The sequence below is a fragment of the Pinus tabuliformis genome, chromosome 8 (assembly GCF_031772625.1).
Source record: "Pinus tabuliformis cultivar Carrire ecotype Pingquan chromosome 8, CPIR1, whole genome shotgun sequence".
NCBI lineage: Eukaryota > Viridiplantae > Streptophyta > Pinopsida > Pinales > Pinaceae > Pinus > Pinus tabuliformis.
Genome location: NC_142294.1, coordinates 1,508,200,610 through 1,508,225,122, shown reverse-complemented (window position 1 = coordinate 1,508,225,122; position 24,513 = coordinate 1,508,200,610).

Here is a 24,513-nt window from a genome sequence, read left to right as displayed (position 1 = left end):
CTTCATGTATTCCCACCAAATATCAGCTTTACCTTTGAGATTGAAAGTGGTCATCTTTTCTTTCATGTTTTATGAATAATCATGCAATCAGAAGAATTTCTTCATACCAAGCAACTTTTTTGATCTCTCCATCAAAGGTAGGTGGCTTTTCTTTGTTCAAATCATCTAAAAAGTATCCCATATCACTACATAGAATCTCCCTATGCATCATATGGGCACTGTGGTGTGGGGAACTCTTATGACTTGGTAAACACATTGAGAAGCTCGAAGGAAGAAATAAGGAGTTGTAAAGAAGACAATGAAAAAATCGCGCAATCACAAGAGAAACAAGGAGATGTGAATGTGATACTACTTCAAATTTCATCAGAATTGTAGCAATAGATACCACTTCGGATCAGCCATGGACATGAGGACATAACTAATGGGGCATATGACAGTACCTTAGCATAATTCGGGGAGGATACCTTGTCTGCAAGATCATCAAATCAGTGTGATACATGTATAATATAATCATCATAGCATATATACATATATCAAATAAGTGTATCAATGCATAAACATCATTCTAGTTAGGGTCTCGTCATCAATGCAAGGTCATATCAAGAATGCATGCTATTACCTCATGCATGACAACAACCATTACTCGAATGTACACATTTCCATGTGCAACTATCAACATCCATAAGCAATTTCTAATCAACTACATATACGTATGAATGCATGTAGTCGAGCATAAGGATCAATTCTTGTAATCAACCTACAAGACTGATACATGTAATCAAACAACCAAGGATGAAACCTATCATTCAAGGATGTAATCAAGCTACATATAATCATATAACTAGTGATATACTTTTGACGATGCATTCCAATACATCCACATCAAGTTCCTCATGACAACCTTACTACAATCATGATCAACATGATGCAATGCAACAGGCACATGTAATGCAAGTATAAGAGACACACATGTAGTTGACATGGATGCATGACCAACACTTTCACCTAAGGAGAGTGCAGCCATGCTCTAATACCAATCTATAACATCTCCTCCTCCCAGCTCCACCCAAGCAACTAACTAGCGGGGGTTAACATGCAACGAGAGAGGTCACTATAATGGATTCAACTTCCTTGGTGACCTTAAGTAAATGGAATTGACAAAACATATCAAACAAACCCATCCACATCAGTAAAAACACCTTAAGGGGACATTTCAGCCATTCAAACATCATATCCCTCAGTCCCACTGATATTTTAATCCTTTTAATCCTTGGTCACTCTCTTGCTATAGGCAAGACAACGTCCAGAAGCCAATTTCACTCTCACAGGCCTATGTGCCAACGTCCTCAAGATTTGAGCCACTTTTCTAGCTTAGAATCCTGGCCTCTACCTAGAACTTGTTAAAACCTCCAGAATCCATCAAAGACATGATAAAATGATAAACAAATCAAAATTCAACCTCAAGGCTAGGCCTGAGCATCCCTAACCTGGTTTGACATTCTTTCAAACGCTTGGCATCAATGCAACCTACAGGTCTAGGATACAAGAAAAAGCATAAATGATTGAAAGCACTTATGAAACATAACTAGAAAGATCACCACCTTCTCCATTGAACTGTTATTACATCAATTAAGTCATGCATCCATCCATTTAGAAATTACAAGTATATGAAATAACCATTACATGAACAAGTCATATAACATTGCTTATAACCAACATAAAACCATATAAATATCAGAGATATGAAATCCATTAAATCCACATATAAAATAGTGCAAAAGTAATACAACTTGGCTTTTACTAATCATAGGCTAATCTGACCAGGTTCAAGACTTACACGTACCACCCGACCATAAAAATGGTCGAACCAAATATCTATTTTAGTCAGTCACCCCATGCCATAATCCAATCATGAATGTGGGATTTCATAGAATAACCAATCCATGAAAAACTAAGGGAAACCAAAGGTTAAACCACCTCGACCCTCACCAAACCATGATCACACCAAAACGGGTTCTTTGATCACAACCGAACCAAACTTGGAATTCCATATGGAATCCATCACTATCCTTGAGGAATTTTATGTCTCCTTTTCTCTTAGGCCTTACCGCAATCCAATCCCAAATCACTAGGCCCTAAACTGATACCAGTATGTCAGGATTTACCACAATCCAAACCTATATCACTAGGTCCTAAACTGAGATATCTCCCTCAAGCTTTACCATGTATCCTGCCAAAACTGGTAAAGGGATTCCTAGGCCTTTGGGAATGAAACTTGAGACTACCTCTGCCCTGGATTCCGAAATCCATCCTACAAACAAAAGCTCAAAACTGATATAAACATCCCAACATACCATGGCATCTAGAAAAAGGCAAGGCTAGCCTGAAAACCACTGCCATAACCCGGAAAGACCATGCCACCGACAACAAGAGAACCATACACCAACATGCAAAGCCATGCATGTCCAAACCAACTAGGAACTCACACATACAAAAGGCTACCTGCATGTATTCTTGTTGAAGCTGTTGGATCCTGCTTTTTCCTTCCTTGATCCTTGCTTTCCTTCCTTCCCCTTTGATTACTTTGAATTTCTTTCTCCCATGCTAGAGTCCTCCAAGAAAAATCTAAGTTGCCAAGAGTGAGAGAGACAGAGCTCCAAACTTGAACTGGAAAAATGTTACCAACTAATCCTCATAATCCTTTTTATTAATGATGCCTCTAATTTATTCATTTTCCATTATTTTCCTTCATTTCCTTCTCACATGCAACATGTGACCTTTGACCTTACTTTTCTCCTAATTTCCTTTATTTTCGTAAATAAATGTGCCAAAAATGCCTTTTTTTCCTTTTAATGCCTTAGCCTTAGCCTTTGCCAATTTTCCTTAGCCAAAACATACATCCAATGATTTCCACTAGGATATATTTTCCCAACTTTTAGCTTGGAATACCTGTCCCTTAATCGTGGTCTTATTTTTCCTTTATTAACTTTTATTACATGAACTTTTCACCAGGGTTGTTACAAACCCAAAACCTAAATGCATTCTATGTAACCATATTTATTCCTTTCTTGCATGAATGGATACCATGTATTCAACTTCTATAGTTGAGAGTTCCACTATAGATTATACTTTTCTAATCCAATTGATTGTTGCTATAAATAAGTTAAACACAAACCAACTTGTATATCTCCTATGATCTAGACCTCCAACCCAAAAGTTAAACAATAAGGCCATGTATGTCCAACATTATATCCAATACTACTCTTCCTTGGTAGCATAATCGATGTCCAATAGTGTCACATAAATTCTTGAAAACCCTCTTTATTGTTTCTCGATGTTCATTCCCTAGTTTTGACATATACTTACTCAATACTCCCATCGCATATGCAATATTTAGTTTATTATAGACCATTACATAGATCAAGCTTCCAACTGCCTTCACATATGGAAGACGGGACATGTCCTCTTCCTTTTTTGTGCCTTGGGACATTGATCTACAAATAAATTTACACCTACATGAATAGGTACATTTACCAGTTTGCATTCCTGCATATAAAACCTTTGTAGTGTTGTATCTATATATTACCGCTAAGTTAACTAGAGTTTCCTATTTTCCTAATCTCTTATGGTTTCCATGCCCAAGATAAAAAATTTTGCACTGAGATACTTCATGTTAAATTTAGAGGGAATATAAATTTTCACTTCTTGGATGATTTCCTTGTCATTTCCAATTAGCAGCATGTCATCCATATACAAGACCAAATAAATAACATGATCACCAACTAATATGAAATATACATAGTGATCTTCTTTGCTCCTTGTGGAGCCAATTCTTAGTATATAATATCAATTTTTGGATACCACAACCTTGGTGATTTATTCAACATGTACAAGGACATTTTAATCTTGCATAATAACTCCCTCTTTCTTTTCACAACGAATCCTTCTCGTTGCTTCATGTAGATTTCTTTTCCTAGATGCGCATGTAGGAATATTGTATTCATATCCATCATTTCTATTTCAAGGTCAGAAGTACCAACAAAAAATAAAAGAATTCTATTAGAAGTTAACTTGGCAACATGAGAAAATAATTACCAAAATCATTTCCCTCTACTTGGGAATAACCCTTTGCTACTAGTAAGCCTTTGCATTTCTCCAATTTTCCTTTTACATTCAACTTCTTCTATAACACCCATTTTCTTCAAATGGCCTTTCCTCTAGCTAGCAACTGGATTATATCACAACCCTCTATCTTGTGCAAGGTTTTTATTTATTAAACCAAGGAATTTTTTTATTGTTTTCCATGATTTGAATCCACTCCCCCCAAACAATTTTATGATAATCATCAATAATAAACAAAGAAAATTCTGAATGAAATCAGGTGGAGTTTACCTTTCTCGCTAGTTTTTTCCCCAAATAATCTCCTCACTGTTGGAGTTTGTGGTTCTTCTTAATTATATAAATCTTTTTCTTCTATAGAGTCTAATTCATCATCCTTCAATTCAACTTATATATTTTCTAGTTCTTTTTCCCTTAGTAGGAATTCTTTTTTAACAACATCTTTGACTTCTCTAAATACCACATATTGATTATACACAATGTTCTTAGTTTCTGGGCTGCAAATCTTATAACCTTTCAAACAATATTTATATCTAAAAAAGATAAAATTTTCAACTTTATTATCCATCTTACTCCTATTCACCTTTGGAACATGTGCATAATAACCACAGCCAAATACCATAAGATGTTTAAGATAAATTTTCTTACGAGTCCATACCTCATTTTAAGTCTTGTCATCGAATGCTAATGAGGGTAATCTATTTACTAGATAACACATAATGTCCATTTCCTCTACCCAAAATTCCTTTCCTGACTTCGTAACATTGAGGGTCTTTTCCATTAGCACCTTGTTTATGCTTTCTACAACTCTATTCTATTAAGGTGTGTATGGATTAGTATTCTAGCTTGCTATACCTCAATTCTTAAAGAATTATTTGAATTCATTACCATAGATTTATCCAGCATTATTTATCCTTAATGTCTTAATTCTCTTCTTTGCCTTATCTTCCAAAAGAGCCTCAAAGAGTTTGAACTTGTCAAATACTTCATATTATTTCCCGAGGAAATAAATCCATGTATTCCTCATGAATTCATATATAAATGGGACATATCACAAATTTACCTAGTGATGGAACCAAAACGTGTACAAACACATCATTATGTGTCACTTGTAATATTAACTCTTACCTTGTATAATGAGAGGATAATCTTACCAAACTCTACTTCCCATATAAACAATGTTCACAAAAATGAAAATCTAGAGCAAATGGACATAGCTTATACCATACCATTACTATATATTACTTGAAGTCTCTTCTCTCTGAATGTCCCAAACTTTGACGCCAAAAAATACTCTTTTCTCTAGAAGCTTGAAGAGTTTTACCCCCTTCTTCTCTATTCTCATGAACAAAATAATTGTTGCACCATCACTAACAATGCTTCCCAATAGCTTCTTGATGTCACTATGATCAACACCCTCCAAAATTTTTCTCACACTTGAATTTTGGAGCCGACTATGGATCTTATGACATTCTTTCTTATGGTTACTCCATGGTCATTTCGTTTTTTGTAAAGAATTTAAGTCTTCTTCCTAGTTTCAAATTGTCAAGTCACTTGGACACACATGTTAAGTCTCTGATGGGTTCATGAGTGCACATTTTTTACACAAGATTAAACAAGAAATACACGACCCCTCAAGGTAGTTCCTGTGTGATGTTAAACTCACGTCAATAGTCACTGCATGTTTTTTTTCAAAGTTTCCCTCACGTTGGTTGTATTCGTACTTTTATTTCAGTGATTTTTCTCAGTTATCAATTTTGTGCACTGTTTCTTTCACAAGTGTCGCTTTCACATTCACAATCGTCTCTTTTGCTTGTTTCCATTTTGATACGTTTCATTTTCATGTTATATTTTCTTTTGCACGTGTCACTTTCAAGGTCGTTCGCATTTTACAAGTGTCATCTAATGTTTTCCTCATGTCACAATTGTTGTTTTCACTCCTACATGTGTCACACCTTTGAACATCACCAAAGTTAGTTTTGGCACACTTTTTTACATTAAGTCATCTTACATACCATCAAGATGTGTGGTAGACACATTCCTACATCTTAGTGCACCTTTTTGTCACAATCTTCATAGTTGTCATAATTTGTGTTCTAAGTGTCGTAATGTTTCATTACGACTATCATACTTAGAAATAAGTTTCACTTTGTTGTCATGTCAATGTGTGATTATGATTCATGATTTACAAGTATTATTCTTTCTTTTATTTATGGTTTTATATTTTTGATCCAAGATTGAGCCAAGGTCGGTTGCATTTTCCTCTTTTACTCTCTCGATCCCATAGACATTAGAGAGCCCTTCTTGGTCCTATAGCCCAGCACAAGTTGTCAAGGCATTTTCTCTCTTATTGGGTGTAGAGATTAACCTATCCATGGGCCTCAATAATGCAATACCATTCCCAAATATTGGTGCAATAAGTCCCTCTCAATATCATCGCAAATCTGTTTCACATTATGGTCCTCCCAAGAGAAGTAACTTGATCCTCCTTACTCATATTGACTCAGTACACTAAGTTTTTGTTACAATTTCTTGAAACAAGAATAGAGCATTCGTAGTGAATAGCTTGGAATTATTTCACTCTTTTTCATAGGAAAAACATGCAATGCAAAGACCTTCCTATCCTCTCAGTGTAGTGAAAACCCTCTTAGGCTATGTGGCTCCTTCCTGTGGCCTCCATCAATGAAAATTGAACTCCAAATGGTTAAACACAAAATTTTGGGTCAAACTATGCTAGCCTAGGATGAAAAATGTATTGAAAAGTAAAATTGATCCCTTGTTTAGAAATTGTTTTCCTTCTTTCAAGCCTTTCATCCTTTTATCACATGGCACACTCTTGAAGGTTGAATCCTCACACTTCCCCATTCCCCAATGCGCTTTGCGCTCAAACCTTACTTAAATTGTTCCTCTATAGGGCATGGAGTAGTAGGGAAGGTAGAAGGAAGCCTCCTCTCTCCCTTTGAAAAATCAAACTTTTCTCTCCTAGAAGGCTCCTTTCCCTTTAAGCTCATCACACAGTCCTGAAGGATGAACCTTTCACCTTCCCTCTTTACCAATACGCTCATGTTCCCTATCATTCCTTTAACGCGTCCTTTGAGTGCATGGTATTTAATTTCATCATCTAATGAGTTGGATCTTTAATTTACATAGGGTAGTGAGGTCATCTGTGATGAAGAAGAAGGTAAGAATCTTATCAAGTATCCTTTTCATTCCTTATCATTTCTAGCATTGCATAAGGGGGATTCCTTAGTTTAGGTTACTCATGATATTTTTACAATATATCCATCCTTAGATGCTCAATTAGAAGAATATTTTTACTTGGGTACTATGTTTGTTCAAGATGTAAATTCTAACCAAGTCAGTAATATAAATGGTTTCCATTTTGATAGTAATTATCTAGTTGAAATTATTGATGGTAGTCATCCACGCACCATGCATGATCTCATTCAATCTTTAAAATGAAATTCTATAATTCTTGAAAGTTATGGGACTCATCAAGGAGTTGAGGAACTTCAAATTTCGTTTATGGTTATGTCAGGTTGTCATGACTCTAGTAAGATCCCTTAAATAAGTCAGATCTAGATTTTCTCACAAAATTATTTTTTTGCATGGTTTCACTGAATGCAAATTCATCTGGAAATATGCTTGCTATTTTGAATATAACTCTTTTAACTTTCAAGTTTTGGTTTCTGATTGGACTAAAGATTCTATTTCAATTTATCATTCTTCATATAAATCTCTTATATCAAACTTGGGTTTGGAGTGTATACCTTTCATGGATGAGCGAAGCCGTGAATTTGATCATTCTAAATATTATCTTTAATGAAAGGATTCATACCTATCACATTATTTTGAAGTAATCAGTTCCTTATCCTTCTTCTGAATATTCAGATACTAATTATTCTCTTCATGGCACCATATATATCCTCTTCAGTGTCAATGAATTCTTGTGTTATTTGTTGAATCAAGTTCCTCTTTTTCATAAACCACATCTTGACTGGTTTCATGTGCTTTCAATATTGACATTCCATTTTAATGATTATGATGTCAGTCTAGGTTGTATCCAGTCACAAGTAGATGATTTGTCACATTCAACATATGAGGAAGATGATTCTTTCATTCAAATCATTTACAAAGTTGTTCAAACAAGTTTATCTTTGTCGTTTACTAATCAAGTGCCTTGTGCCTTAATCAATCCATATGATTGTGGTTCTTTTTCTAACATTTGTCTTTCAATTGATCATTTTCTCACTAGTGTACCTAATGATGGCTGTTCTACATCAACTTATCTTGATGGTTTATCATATCAATGTTTAGAAACTTGTCAAGCAGTTGGGGCACTTCAACCTTTACTGATGATTATGTTAGGTCCTCAATATCTTGGTAAGCCTTCTCAATATGATTAGATTTTTTTTCCCTCGCAATAATCTCACCCTCGTTCCATGCCATAGGTTGAGAAATCATATTTTCAAATATTTCATATTTTTCAAGAATATGTTGTTGAATTTCATGATCTAATCTATCATTAGTTAGAATCATATTAATTAACAAGCCCATTTTCTAGAAGCAAGTTCCAATCGTTCTTGATGTTTTCTAAGGAAGACAATATAAGTAAGGTAGATTCACAGGGAGCCATCAATGTTTTTTTTATTATGGTTTTGATCAGAAAGGAAGTTGGAAATTTGGGTAAAATTATGTGATATGAAACATGTTTCTTCTTATAAGAAAGACCTTCAATGTTTTGTGTAATATTTTCAAGATTCTATATTTTCTATTGCACGATATTATATATCAATTTTAATTTCTCTCATCTTTGTGTTTATAGGTCAAGACCAATTATGATGGCTTCACTGGAAATATCATTACACTTGACCCTGACCTTATAACTGGATATGTTAGTAGTAAGATTAGTTGCATTTAGTTTCCCTTCCATTGCATCCACCACCTATTTAGCTCTCCATCGTGTCTCTGCATTTGTTTGTTTTCTTATTGAATATTCTACACATTATTTTGACGTCCTGTATCCATTTACTTGGTTATTTTGGTTCTGTTTCATTGTTTTGTCATGTATTTTCTTTTGTCCTTTTGTTTAATAAGACTTTTCATGAAATATGCTTCTTTTGGCTCAAAACACAATGAAAAAACACTTTAATTGGAAATTGTGATGATGAATAATTCTTGGCTTATCTCATTCCTCTTCTCAAAGTTGGACTTACATATCTTTAAAGGTAATGGTGTCTGAATGGAAAATACGATCCACTCAAATGGAAATCATTTGGTACAACTATGAAAGCCCATATTTATCCTAGGTTACTTGTTACTCAACTCATTATTTGTAGGTAAATAATGTTTTTCTTGTCGATTTAGTTAAGTAGAGAAAGGATAATCGAAAAATATAAACTGAGAAAACCAATATTAGAGGTTATATAAATACTTCTCTGAAGGGGAAACCTCCTCTACTATCAATAAGTCGGGATCCCTCCTCTAACGTTGAAAATAATAAGTTCTGAAGCACAGTACTATTAAATAAATAAATAAAGGGTGAAAGAAGAGAAAGGCTTCCTGTGTAAGGGGTGAAGCAAGTGACTTTTTGGGGGTACTATCCAAGCTCACTGGAGGCAAAGAAATTCTTGTTCTCTTGTAGTGACTCCATTGGGGTATTTTCTAGGCTTGCTGGAAGTAGAGCACACTAGAGATGAAACTCATACTCTGAATATATTAACTCGCCACACATATTACCCTTTCCTAGATTAAAATAATCATGATTTGGAGACCCTTGATATATGTTTAATTGAGAAAAGGAATGAAGGGGACTATACCTCTAACCAGGTTAACTAGGGAAGAAAAGGTAATTTTCAAGATGAACCAATACTTCTTGAAATACTAAGACCTTGCACTTAGAGAATTAGACCTAAACAGAGAAGCTAGAGTTCTACTAGTGTGTCACCAAGTGTTGTGGCTGTGATTAACACCCTCCAAAATCTTTCTCACACTTGAATTTTTTATCCTAATAAGGATCTTATGGTATTTCATCTTATGTTTACTCCATGGCCATTTGATATTTTGTAAAGAATTTAAGTCTTCTTCCTAGTTTCAAACTTTCAAGTCACTTGCACACACATGCTAAGTCTTTTATGGGTTCATGAGTGCACTTTGTTTAGGAAAGCTTAAAAAAGAATAGCATTTTCCATTGAGGAAATTCTTGTGCGATGCTCAACTCATGTCAATTGTTAGTGCGTGATTTCATTGACAATTTCCCTCTCTTTGGTTGTGTTTGTACTTTTATTTCAGTGAGTGTTCTCAGCTGTCACTTTTGCACAACTTTCTTTGACAATTATGGATTTCACATTTGTGGTTGTCACTTTTTTTTTTTTTTTAAATTTTAATAAGCATCATTTTCATGTTATATTCACTCCAGCATGTATCTCTTTTAAGGTTGTTTCAATTTTGTGAGTGTCGTCTTATGTTTTCCTCATGTCACACCTTTCCACATCACCAAAGTTAGTTATGCCATACTCATTTTTATTAAATAGTCTTACATACCATTACAATATGTGCCAGACACACTCCTACAACTTAGTGCAATTTTTTTTCACAATCATCACAGTTGTTGTAACTTATGTTCTAAGTGTTATAATGTGTCGTTTCAACTGTCACACATAGAAATAAGTGTTGATTTGTTTTCATCTCAAGGTGTGATTGTCATTCATCATTCATTTGTATTATTTTGGCCTATATTGATGGTTTTATATGTGCTATATATGATTGAGTCATGTCTAGATACATTTATCTCTTTTACTTTGTCCATTCAACACTTAGCCATTTCGAAACCCTTCTCGGTCCTTTAGCCCAGTGAAAGTTGTGAAGGAATTAAACCTCTTAGAAAGTGTGTATATTAACCTATCAATGGGACTCAATAATGAAATCCTAATCCAAAAAATTGGTGCATTGATTCCCTCTCAATATCATCCCAAATCTGCTACACATTATGGTCCTTCCAAGGGCAATAGCTAGATCCTTCTTGCTCATAATGAATCACTACATTGAGCTTTGGTTACCTCTACCTTCCATGGCACATAAATCATTCCTATATAACATCATGGATCTCTTTCACACCTTTTTAGATGAAAAACATGCAATACAAATACCTTTCTATCCTCCTAATGTAGTCAAAACCCTCATAGGCAAAGTGGCTCCTTCATGTGCCCTCCCTCAATGAAAAGCACATTGTAAATGGTCAAGGATCAACTGTTGGGTAAAACATAAATAGCCTAGGATGAAAAATTCATTAGAAAGAAAGAGTGATCCCTTTTTGAGAACAATTGTTCCTTCTTTCAAGCCTTTCTTTCTTTCATTGCATGGCGCACTAAAGGCTAAAGCCTCACCCTTCCCTCTTCGCTAATGCACTCTATGCCCAAGACTTTCTTAAAATATTACTCTAGAGTGAATGGAATTGTAAGGAAGGTTGAAGGAATCCTACTCTCTACCTTTGACGAATCAAATTGCACTATCCTGGAAGTCTCCTTTCCCTTTCAGCGCATAGTGCAGTCCTAAAGGATGAACCCTTCACCTTCCCCATTTCCCAATGCATTCATGGATACTAACCTTACTTTGAACCTTCCTTTGAGCACATGTCATTGTAAGGAAGGATGAAGGATGTCTCCCCTCACCCTTGACTGGTCAAACTACACTTTCAAGCCTTCCTCTCTTTTCTTTGGAGTGCATGGCGCAACCTTGAAGCATGAAGCCTTCCACCTTATCCCTTCATCTTCCCCCACTATGTTGGACCAATAATAGATCCTCTTCATAGTCCATGGTGTATTAAAAATCAATAATATATCCTTTCTGTGCCATTGATGAGTTTGATTGTGCCCTCTTAATCAAGACTTGTTATTTTAACCCCCTCACAAGCCTATAAGAAGCAGATCATTCCATGAGCTAGGTAATGATAGAATAGATGTTTTTAAGACTCATATTTCCTCATCATGAATTATTTTAATTGGTAGGTGTGCCTTCCCATCATGACAAGGTGATGGTAAATATTATATTGCAAGGAGAAAGCATAAAGAAACACCAACAGAGAGGAGGAACAAAAGATAGCTATCACAGAAAAATGAAGTAGATCATGGATTGAGACAGAAAGAAGATATTGCATGACGACTCAAAGGATTCTAATATTGATCAAAGACCCTTTGGTGGGTGAAGATGAGAAGAAAAGTGGATATTTCATGAAGATGAAGCATATATTATATCTACCATGAAGAATGCAAGATGAAGAAACACACAAAACAATTTGGCATTTCCACCTCATCATGAAGTCTATGTCATTATTTCCAAGTTGTAAATTGCCAAAGTGTCATCATAATGGTCACTGTGTTTCCATGTGTAATTCCAGATCATCATGTGGAATGTAATGATTTATTCTCAAGAGAAGGAAAGAATATAATATGTGGAAGTCCAAGAGTCATACGTGGAATATGAAAAGTCACTTAGTCATATATGGAAAAAGGTATTTAGGAGATGTCAAAAATTCATTAGAAGTTCAACAGTTGTTTAGAAGTCTAAAGGAACATTATAAGTCCAAGAATCATGAGGGTAACTCAAGAGTCATGGGGATATGAAAGGTCATTCCCCTTGTTATCAAAGAAACCTCATAACTCAAGGAAAGGGGCTTTTGGAGGCCTAATATTGGGAGATCTAGTGTTGGCTTCTCTACTTGGCATAGGAGAGAAAATTGTTCTTTGTAGAAGCAAGAAGTGACTTTATGTTCCACTATTGGAACTAGTGCCTCACCATTGTAACTGTGTAATTGGATTTTTCACATTATAATTGAAGCTCAATGAGGCAACACATTTTCATGCATGTATTATGAATATCTTAGGACTATTCTTTAGACGTTATATATATATATTTCACTCATATGTACTAAGGAAATTGAACTATTTTTGTGGCCTTGATATCTATCTTGTTGGAGGTGTGTTGTATGTTTCTTAATGATCGTTGTGTCTAAGTGAACTATTTTTCTAGATAAGTAATGAGTCTTTATTTAGTCTTGTGTCTATCTTAGGTTTGTACTATTACTTCCTTCTAGGGTCTCACTTTTGTCTCCCATCTCATGAAAGTCTCCTTTTATACTTTATAATCAACATTTCATAACGTCAACTTACTCGTTTGTTCAAATATTATGTATATAATCTCTTATGTTACTCATTGAAACCAAGGTGAACCTTACAATTATGGTGGTCGGGCTAATACTCTAGATGGGCCTCCTACTCTAAACAATGTGAGGCCTAATTCAAACTTTATATCAGGGAGACCCCCAATATGTTGGCGGTATCGAGCACTATCAAAACCTATATAGAGTTGCAATAAGAAATCCCATCACCAATACCATTTCTCCTCAAACCACGTAATAGTATCCTTTTCAAACATTGTTTTTACACTTTTATCACTCATCTTGCTTACAAAAGTCAATTGTTTGACTAATCTTGTAATGCAAAAAATGCTAGAGTGTTCTAGTCCTTCCACCAATAAACCTCAACTTGACTTTTCCTCTTCTTAATGCTTTGGCTATCACTTCATCTCCTACAAAAACATCACCACCATCGAACCTTTCATACTTATAAAACCATTCCTTGTGATGGGCTTTATGAAAGGATGTACCTAAGTCAACCAACCATGCCTCATGAAATACTTGTGTACTTGAAGAAGACAAGTAAATATCCCATCCTTCATATGAGTAGTTTTTGGCTTTTGCAAAATGAGAAACTTCAGATCCTTTCCATTTCTTAATAATTTTAGATATATAATATTTATTACAATTCCTTATTTTTCCACATCTACAAAATAGCTTAATGATCTTTCTTGGAGATTTAGATATTCTTGTAGATTTAGATCTCCTGAGACTTATTTTTATTTGTATTTTGTGAGTGTCCTCTTATAAATAAGGCAACTCTATTCTAGATTTCCATGTTTTTCTATCTCATCTCCCTTTATAACAAGGATGAGACTATTTCATCAAACTTTCAAGTAGTTGCATTACTGTCTATGGCAACAAACTGGCTATCCCTTGCACTTATCTTTGTCTGAGATAGATAATAGTTTATTTACCAAATTAAATTGACAGTGTTCAAATGATCTGTTACTAAGTCACCATCCTTCATCCTCAAGTTATATAGCTTCTTCCACAGGAATAAATTTTTCATGAGTGACTTAGACTAATACAAAGCCCCTCACTTGTCCCATAAAACCTTTATTGTAACTTCCTCTAAAACATTCAATAATACTAAATATGAGAGACACAATGGTATTGTTCTTATTTCCTTTTGAAGCAACTTGGTCCACTCTTCTGTCTACATCAATATTGTTGCAATAATTGGATCCACAATGATCCATTGTTCTCTATCCACCAACAAATCTTCTATTTTTATCCTCCATAACATAAAACTCTACCTATTCAATTTCTTGATTCCTATATTTCAACTATTCACCATTTCCTTTTCACCAAAAGAATCACTTCCATAGATCTCCCATTGTAATAGGGTCCATCATATGTCTAAGCCAAAAACCTTATCCATAACTGTTACCGGGAAAAGTGTCTATTTAGAACGACTCTATCCCACTAAGGTGTGACAATTACCTTAGAAACAAACAGAGAAAACTACTTTTGTATTTCCCTTATGAATTAAAGATAGAGGGGGATAGAAAGAACCGACCTGTGTCTTGCGCTAATCCTTTGATCCAATCCCTCTCTTCTTTGACAGCTTCCAGCTACCTGCTTCCTTACTTTCCCAGCTTCTCCAAGTTCCTGTAAGATCACAGAAGAAGAAAACTACATAAAGACATGGATCTATATTCATAAAAAGCTTAGGATCAGATTTAAGCTGAACATACAAATGTAACAAGCATCAATGATACACAAGCATGTAGGAGAAACTCAAATAGTTTTATTGATATAACAAGAAGATCTAGGAGGAGTTACAACCGATGATTCCTGATCCAACATCAACCTCCCAGCAAAGAAGCCCCTCTTCACCTCCAACAAAGCATAAATCACCCAATACTCTGATATCTATCTCAAAACCAACAGCAATTCTTTGCAATGTACAAAATTCCAGCCTCTGGATCTCTGGGATGAGGGATCCATATATAGATGTATGCAAGGAGGATGAGTCAGCTTATGATTTGACTAGTGTCTTCTCTCTGTCAGTTCTTGCTTCCACTTGGAGACTGAGAGCCTCTTACTCATCCTTGGTCGAATTCAGTGAGGCAAGTGTCATTGGAGAAGATTCTGGAAGCTTCCATTGTCTTTCCACCTCGCGGAATGGCACTGCCATTTGTCATTTCCCACTCAACGCAACCTGGTAGTGCATTTAGGTGTGTTGCAACGCACCTAGCTAGTGTATTTAGGTGCTATGCAACGTAGTTAGCCAGTGGAGCAGCTGAAATGATCCTGATTTGACTGATTCTGAGCAGTTTCTGGTGGAGAACTTCTGGGAGAAGATGTAATTTGTTGACCTTGTTCCTTTATGCGTTGGAACAACACTTTTAGGGACTTAGGAGCCCTTGGTTTATGGACATTTCATGCTTGGTGTTGCAAGGCACAAAAATGTCTATAACAGTTGCCCCCTAAAGTATGAGGCCGTTAATCGGGTGAAATGCTTTATTATGAGGATCCGAAGTTCTTTCAATGCTGGGAGGAGACCTGTAATAAGATACAATACAATACATTATCTTCATACTATTTTTCATGATCTAGCTGAGGCGCGCATTCCCATGCTCAGCTTTATAAATTCATTTTCATGTACATAGGACAAACAATCGTCTGAGTGTAGACTGATGATTCTGATAGAGCCATCATCCTTTTGGTAGGATGATTATCTGTGCTGCAATGCTATACATTTAATGTCTTTATTTTCTTGAATATATATCGCAGCCCGGATGGATGAAACTACATCCGAGGTCTTCAATCTCGTCTGATCTTCACTCGAAGTACAAGTCGATCCATGTGAGAAATGTTTTGAAGTCGAACATGGAAAGACATCGCTTGATTACCAGTCAATGATGTAAACTGTTAACAAGCGCGAGAGGAATCACCGATAATGATAATGATACTCAAGGTACTACAGTACAATTCACGTGGTGTGAATAAAGGACTTGGCGTCGAAAACCACGCAAAATCTTTCGGTCGAAGGTCATCGATGTAAACCTGTCGCCGGAAGTGAGAAACTTGCCACTAAGGCACGCAAGCTTCAAAGTACTGAATGGGGTTGTCCTAGATCAACTTCTTGGATAATGAGCTGAGATCGACAAGAAGCGATCTGTCAAAGGAGGGCCTTAATGAATCCCACATCAATGACATGGAACGGAGCAAATGATTTTCATGGAGGTGAAAACAATCTGATGATATACGGTTCAGGGTGGCGGTCATGAAAGTATGGAGTATAATGTATGGTAGTGGATGGGACACAGGTGACTTCTCTGGATGACTTCTCTTGAACATGTCAGTGACACTTATGTGATGGATTGGTAGCATTAACCCCAAATGTGGATGGTATGGCGTGACCATGGCGATGTGACTGGTGAATGAAACAACCCAACCCGACTCGGACACGGAGTGGAAGTGTCATGTTCAAGAGCGACTTGCTACCAATAAAGGTTCTTTGAGTTTTCTTCCCAATTTTTCCCCAGTCATCGCTGACCAGCACCTCTTTATTTTTGTCAATCTTGAGGAAGATAACATATGCTTGTTCTATAATTTTCCCTTCAGGCAAACCCATCGCTATGTTTTAACGAGCCTAGCGATAGTGAAACTCGTTCTGGTCTAAAGACAAGTTTTTCGCTATTAATCTTTTTAACGAGTTTAACGACAAAGATAACTCGGTCCTTTTCATTTTTAGGGAGTCTGAAAAGGTACGTAAAGGTAACTCCAAAATTCCTTTTTCGTCATCTAATCCCTTAAGTCCGAAAAAGTATAAAATAATATAGAAGGGATGAATTTTCGATAGTTTTAACGAGCTGAACAAAACAAGCACTCGATCTTTTTGTGCAATAATCCCTCAGGTCCAAAAGGACTAAAATCTAGAAGAGGGATAGCACTTCCTGTCCCTTTAATGAGCTGGAAGGCCAAGGACTCAGCAATCTTTTCATATTTTACGAGTCAGTTGAAAAGAGCTTAAAGGAGACTTGTCTTTTGAGGAACGAGTGATAAAATGGGTAGCAGCTGATTCCAGGTAAGGTTTGGAATTTTCCAATCACGGCAGTGTCACAAGGATGGCTAGTGAAATCACTCTTCGCAGCTGTTCCTCAAAATGGGTAAACAATCAAATGGAGGTGAATGATCGGCCAATGGAAAAGTGGAGGTGATGGTGCAAACACGACCAAGGCTTTAATGGCTGAAGTACTACATTCACGGTGGTTATTTACCGGGAATAGTTCATTTTTTAATGAGCTTAAACGCGGGTGGAAACATTTTCTCGGTCTGGGTTTATTTTTTAACGAGCTTGAACCTCGCGGTAAACATTGCTCGATTAATCCAGTCATATGATAAGAATGTCTCATAAAAATGGCAATTTTTAGAGTTTTGCCCCACATCCTTTCTTTATGCAAGTTAGGAGACGACCAATCCTACGAGTTTAAAGGGTTAGAGGTCCTAAAAATTTAAAAAATAAATAGTCGCTCTTTGCTTGCACTCCAAAAGGTTTGCATGCCCCCAGGTATAAAACAGAGTTTCAAGGTTACCCCTTCTTTAGTCCATTAAAACATTTGTTTTACCGAGAGAGGCCTACCTCTTACAGGTTACCCAAAGATTGTTCTATTTGAGGCGCAAACAAAACACTTCTTCGGCGATGTCTACCGAGATAAACAAAGGTGAGTGGTGGCGCTCGCCAACTCTCATAACTTTGACAAGAGAATCCTGTACTAGAATAACCCCTTCTTCCACTCATGGATGGGGGTACAAACTAGGCATATTCTCCCACGAAAACCTACCTTATACCCGAAGTTTTCCTCCCGAAGCAGACCAGGATGCATGCCCCCTGGGTTTCAGTCATATCCCTCCGAATTACTCGCGCTCATCGGGAGGACGGACTGGAGATTGAGACATTTCTTGCGTGAACAGACCATTCAGGGATGGTATATGACTATTTGCTATGCGTGATCCGGGAAATGAAACCTGGTCCACGAGCTTGACCACTCTTCCTTCGTGCAGAAAACACATTACTCTAAAGAGTGAGGAGACAATCGCTCCCATGCAATAAATATAGTCTCGTCCAAGGAGTAGATTGTAATCTAGGGGTCCTTGAACGACCATTACATTCAGGTGAACGGTTTTCCCTCTCAATGTTATGGGCACATTGGGAAGGATCCCTAAAGGTCGACTGGTTCCTTTATCAAAACCTGTCAGATTTCTCATTTCAGGCAAAAGCGATGGCGAACCAAGCGCTTTCCAAGCAGTTGAGGAAAGGATACTCACAGAAGCCCCCTCATCTATGATGGTACCAGCCATAACCATTCTATATATTTGAACGATAATTCGGAATGGTATGCTTGCTGGTAAACGGGGTCTGCCTAGTTGATTTCAATCGAAGGAGACAACTAGGTTGCTTGGAGGTGGGACCGAATAGACGGCTGGGTACAACTCTGACGAACTTCCTTCCTGCAGTAAAGGAACGGGTATATTGCCCCCATGTTCGTTGGAGTCTGTGCTTATGAAGAGAATTTGGACGGTGTCATCCTTGTTCTCCTCAGTGATTGTATCATCTGAAGACAAAACCTCTGAAGGCAAGACGGGGTCAACAGCCGCCTCGACCTTTTGACTTTCGTCTGGTATGGATCCAGATGGTTTATCTTCAATGATAGGCGCTTCAGCCGACTACCTGAGCGGGCCAGCTGGATTCTCAACTAGTGACGGACTTGGCAAGAGTTTTTTATATCCAGGAGGAAGTCGTAACGGTGAAACCGGACGATCATCCAAAACTCTTTTAGCTTCGTCTAAGAAGGGACAACGGTGGACGACATGATAACCTTCGCACATTTTACAAGGAAATCTATATTTTCCTTTTTGTCCTGGGACTTCACTTTCACTAGTCGACGGTGTGCTTTCAACATGATCATCAGAGGTTGACGACACCGGGTTGTGCAATCTAGGAGACCAGTCCCTTAATATCTGAGGGATGCAAGGACAATCTCTATGAAAGTGGTCTCCTTTGAAAATGACACATGGCGATTTAGGCCTAGTCGGTGTTGTGTGTGGATTTTCGTTAGATGACACTCGTTTTCCCCCATTCGCCTTTGGCTCCTTCTTCTTCTTCTCTTTCTTCTTCTTTTCCTTCTTCTCCTTAGGAACTTGATTTTTGGCTTTACCAGCCCCATCAAGCGAAGAAGAAGGAGGAGAGGAAGAATAGAGGAAGTAGAAGGTTGGTGGGCAACTATGGACTCGTCTAATTGCTGATTCGATTGTTCAGGAATAGTTGTGTTCTGAACGACAGAGGTTGAGAAGAGCCATACAGGCAAACCAATTGTCAGTCTTGGAAGCGACAATGTGGCCATATGGGGTGCACCAACATCTCCCCAAGAGGAGAAGGGACTAGGATTTCCACCAAGGGGAATTCCTTGGTTGGTAGACTCCATTTTCTCAACCCAAGATCAATGTAGGAAAGGGGTAATGAATATTCCGTTTAAAATAAATTTTAAGACACTTTGACACAACTTGTTTTTTCAGTTTTTAAGAGTCGAGAAAAAACAAAAGATGACTCTAGTCTCCTTCGATTTTTAATGAGCCTGAAGTGACAAGTGCTCAGATGGACCTTTTCCATTAAGGAGTCTAAAAAGGAATGAAAGGGACTGCTCTGGAGATCTAGTTAGAGGGAGTACCAAACCAATCGCAAAACTGCAGAATACTTTTTATGGTACGACAGTCAATCTTCCCGAATGCTGTGTTCAATGCATTGCGATCGATAGGGCGGCAGACACGGCTTCCTATGGATAAAGGATTTAACCCTATAGGGGTCTCCCAATATATACTCGACGGTACGTGGGAGCATAAGTCCGTACTGGCACTTATCGTCTCAAAGTGGAGGAATCACCCAACCATCAGTGAGGACAACAGTTACCAGGATTTACGACGCCGGAATACGTCTCTAGCCTAGACCTCTAAATGTTGTGCGTTAAGTTCCAAAGCATTGTTAGATTCATTGAATTTATTTTAAGTTGATATTTCTTATGAAGTTTGCCTTTTGGGTTCACCACGAGATGTAGATGTAATTCCTAAAATGTAATCTGAAGATGATAAGCAAACTTTTATCTCTTTTCACCAATGAAAATCCTAGCTACTAGGGGAAAATAAAGACACAATCTTTTCACAAAGAGCAAAGAGCACACTGTAAATACACTTTCCTAAATCAAGCCAAATAGACTGTCAATATGCAAATGCACATGTGCATGTATTTTTTTTCGAATTTCTTAATATTGATGCTAAAAAGAAAGTTGATGTACAAATCTGAATTTGCTTTCAAGCGACAAACACAAACAAGCTTCTTTTCGAAATCAAAAGATAAAGCACTTTACGATTTTGAAATAAACACTCGTTTTTGACACTAGAAAATCATAAATTCAGACCAAAGGCAAAAGTAAAAGTATAGTCAACTATCAACAACAATCAAACTTTCTCCTATGATCGAAATCGACACTTGCGACAAATCTAAATCAAAGGACGACAGTACGACTATTCTACTTTTGCAATGGAAAATTGTAAACGACTCAACAAACACACAAAAACATCTACAGTTCTTTTGTACAAAGGAGGCGGAATTACAGCAAGGAAAAGGGGTTTTTAAACAGACACACACACTGATCACAGGCTGTAAAAATCAGAGACAAAACTGGAAAGAATGAAGCACAAGAACCTCAGCTGCACAAGGCTAGTCTGATCAGCGCACCTGTAACACAGAGAAACTGGATTGCAGCGCAGGTTGCCCTCTCGGGAACTGCGCTGAAATGCAGGAACACTTCACAGTACCTGCGTTGGGGCAGAGACAAGAATTCTATCTGGGTTCTGGGTCACGGTTTACAGTTTAATATTTGGTTTTTGGCCGAGTAAAAGCAATTAGTAATGCACAATCAGAGGGTAGATCTAAGGAGGGTCTAAGAGCTATCACAAAGGGAAATCAGATCATTTTTGAATCAGCTGTTCAAATCATAAATAGATCCAGTGAATGGATTGAAATAGCAGATGTCTACTTTGCATTTGTTATGGCAAATGCAGTTCGAATGCTACTTATAAGTTTATGAAACAAACAACAAAAAGATACACAAACAAACTAATTAGACAATCGTCCCCAGCCGAGTCTCCATTTTGTTACCGGGAAAAGTGTCTATTTAGAACGACTCTATCCCACTAAGGTGTGACAGTTACCTTAGAAACAAACAGAGAAAAATACTTTTGTATTTCCTTTATGAATTAAAGATAGAGGGGGATAGAAAGAACCGACCTGTGTCTTGCGCTAATCCTTTGATCCAATCCCTCTCTTCTTTGACAGCTTCCAGCTACCTGCTTCCTTACTTTCCCAGCTTCACCAAGTTCCTGTAAGATCAGAGAAGAAGAAAACTACACAAAGACATGGATCTATATTCATAAAAAGCTTAGGATCAGATTTAAGCTAAACATACAAATGTAACAAGCATCAATGATACAAAAGCATGTAGGAGAAACTCAAATAGTTTTATTGATATAACAAGAAGATCCAGGAGGAGTTACAACCGATGATTCCTGATCCAGCATCAACCTCCCAGCAAAGAAGCCCCTCTTCACCTCCAACAAAGCATAAATCACCCAATACTCTGATATCTATCTCAAAACCAGCAACAATTCTTTGCAATGTACAAAATTCCAGCCTCTGGATCTCTGGGATGAGGGATCCATATATAGATGTATGCAAGGAGGATGAGTCAGCTTATGATTTGACTAGTGTCTTCTCTCTGTCAGTTCTTGCTTCCACTTGGAGACTGAGAGCCTCTTACTCATCCTTGGTCGAATTCAGTGAGGCAAGTGTCATTGGAGAAGATTCTGGAAGCTTCCATTGTCTTTCCACCTCGCGGAATGGCACTGCCATTTGTCATTTCCCGCTCAACGCACCCTGGTAGTGCATTTAGGTGCATTGCAATGCACCTAGCTAGTGTATTTAGGTGCTATGCAACGCAGTTAGCCAGTGGAGCAGCTGAAATGATCCTGATTTGACTGATTCTGAGCAGTTTCTAGTGGAGAACTTTTGGGAGAAGCTGTAATTTGTTGACCTTGTTCCTTTAGGGGTTGTAACAACACTTTTAGGGACTTAGGAACCCTTGGTTTATGGACATTTCATGCTTGGTGCTGCAAGGCACAAAAATGTCTATAACAATATCGTCATCCCCTTGAAGCAAAAACTACTCTGATACCAAGTGTAGGTTTGAAACCTATACAACTAATTGGTGAAAATAAACTATTAATTAAAACATAAAAAAATCAATGGAAAACACACACATTAACACAAAGATTTTATCTTGGAAACCTAGAAACTCTGAAAACTTGAAAGATTTCCCCATATATATTATTTTGTACAACATTACAATACAATAAATATCCCATGGAATCCATGAATGAACAATCCATTTACCCTAGATTAGAATAAAATTGTAGTTGCTTAACTAAAACTAGAAAAACATTGCAAAACACCATGCACCAAAAAACTACTTTTAGCGAAATCCTATTGCCAAAAATTACCAAAAATGATTGCAAAAGATTTGCCTAATTTTTCTTATGGAATTTCCTTTCAACTCCAATGCAGGTGTGATTTTACCCCCTATTGTGCACAACACATTTTTAAAACGCATTGGGACATTCATGCAAAGAATATAATAGATACCCAAAAAAAAATGTCCTAATGACTACTAAATAGTTTTATTTTGATAAAAACAAAAAATATTGACATTTAGTTGCATCACCTTTTTATTAAAAAAAATATCTCAAAACATTATTGCACTACCAATAAATAGTTTGTTTATGTAACTTTACTTCAAGGCTTGTTGGAGAAATTTCATCAACATTAATACATCTAACAGTTCATTACCATGCACTTGATACCTAATCTAAAGAAGGTGAAAACAAAGTGTGAATTTATTGTCTATTAGACTATAGAACTTCATTCACCTGATTGATGTGATTAAGAGTGCAATGGATAATTGTTTGGTTTGTATGATGAAAATATAATTATTCAACTTTCACATTACCAACCTCTTCACTAGAAGGTTTCAAATCATTATATTTTTTAATTTCCGCCTCTCAATACTTAGCATCTAAAAAAAATAAATTCTTCTTCAACTATGTCATTGCTTGTTGATAGAATATTTGGTTGGAAGATCACTTGATGTTAAAATTTGAGTAGCCCCCATTGGACACATACACTTTAGTTGTGGAAACAAACTAGATTCCACCATGGAAACCATGGTGCAAGGATTTGAGCTAGTAATGGGTATATGCATATGTTTCTCCATACCCATGTTACGCAAAATATTACACTAGGATGGGTGTGAATTAGAGTCAATGAAAATTCAACAATTCAAAACAATTGCAACAATAATTGAATATATAACATTACAATACTAAATAAAATTCATCATAACAGTGAATAAAATTGTTCTTCAAGTAAAAATCATCATGTCAACACATGAGAACACCATATTTTATGTGGAAACCCTTATGGGAGAAAACCATAAATTATTTTTTCGTTCTTCAATTTGATCGCATAAACTTGTAGACACCCACCCCCAAAAGAAAATGTGTAGGCACAAGCCCCTAAAATGTGTAAGAATCCACTTGCAATAGGCTAAAACCTAATTGAGGCACCAACCTTGAAAATGAGTAGGAACTATCCTACTAAAGGTTTCAACTTGATTTAGGTACCGAATTCAGTGCAGAAACCCATCTCCTTCTTTAGCCTGGTGTGGACCACTTTTCACAACATTTTATATGGGATCCATGAGCATCACAAATGAAAAAATTCCTTAGAAATTGGTCATACCACTTTTGAAAAAACTTTATTCTTTAATTTTTAATAAACCATTCATCAAGTTGCAACTAATATTGTCATAACTTATTCATTATTCAAATTGTTCATGATAACAACCTATTCATCAATATAGTACCATAACGCCTTTCCGGGATATTGTTTTGGTCATACATACAACAACTACATAAAAACAAAAAATATAGCTTTATAATATCAAGAACACATCTTCATGAATCTTCATAACCCCTATAAATATCAAAACAAAGTTCTAGTCATTTCCATTTTTTTGGAATTCAATTTTGCTTCAAAATTACTGCAAAAACCATATAATAAATCAAGTCATTGATAAAAT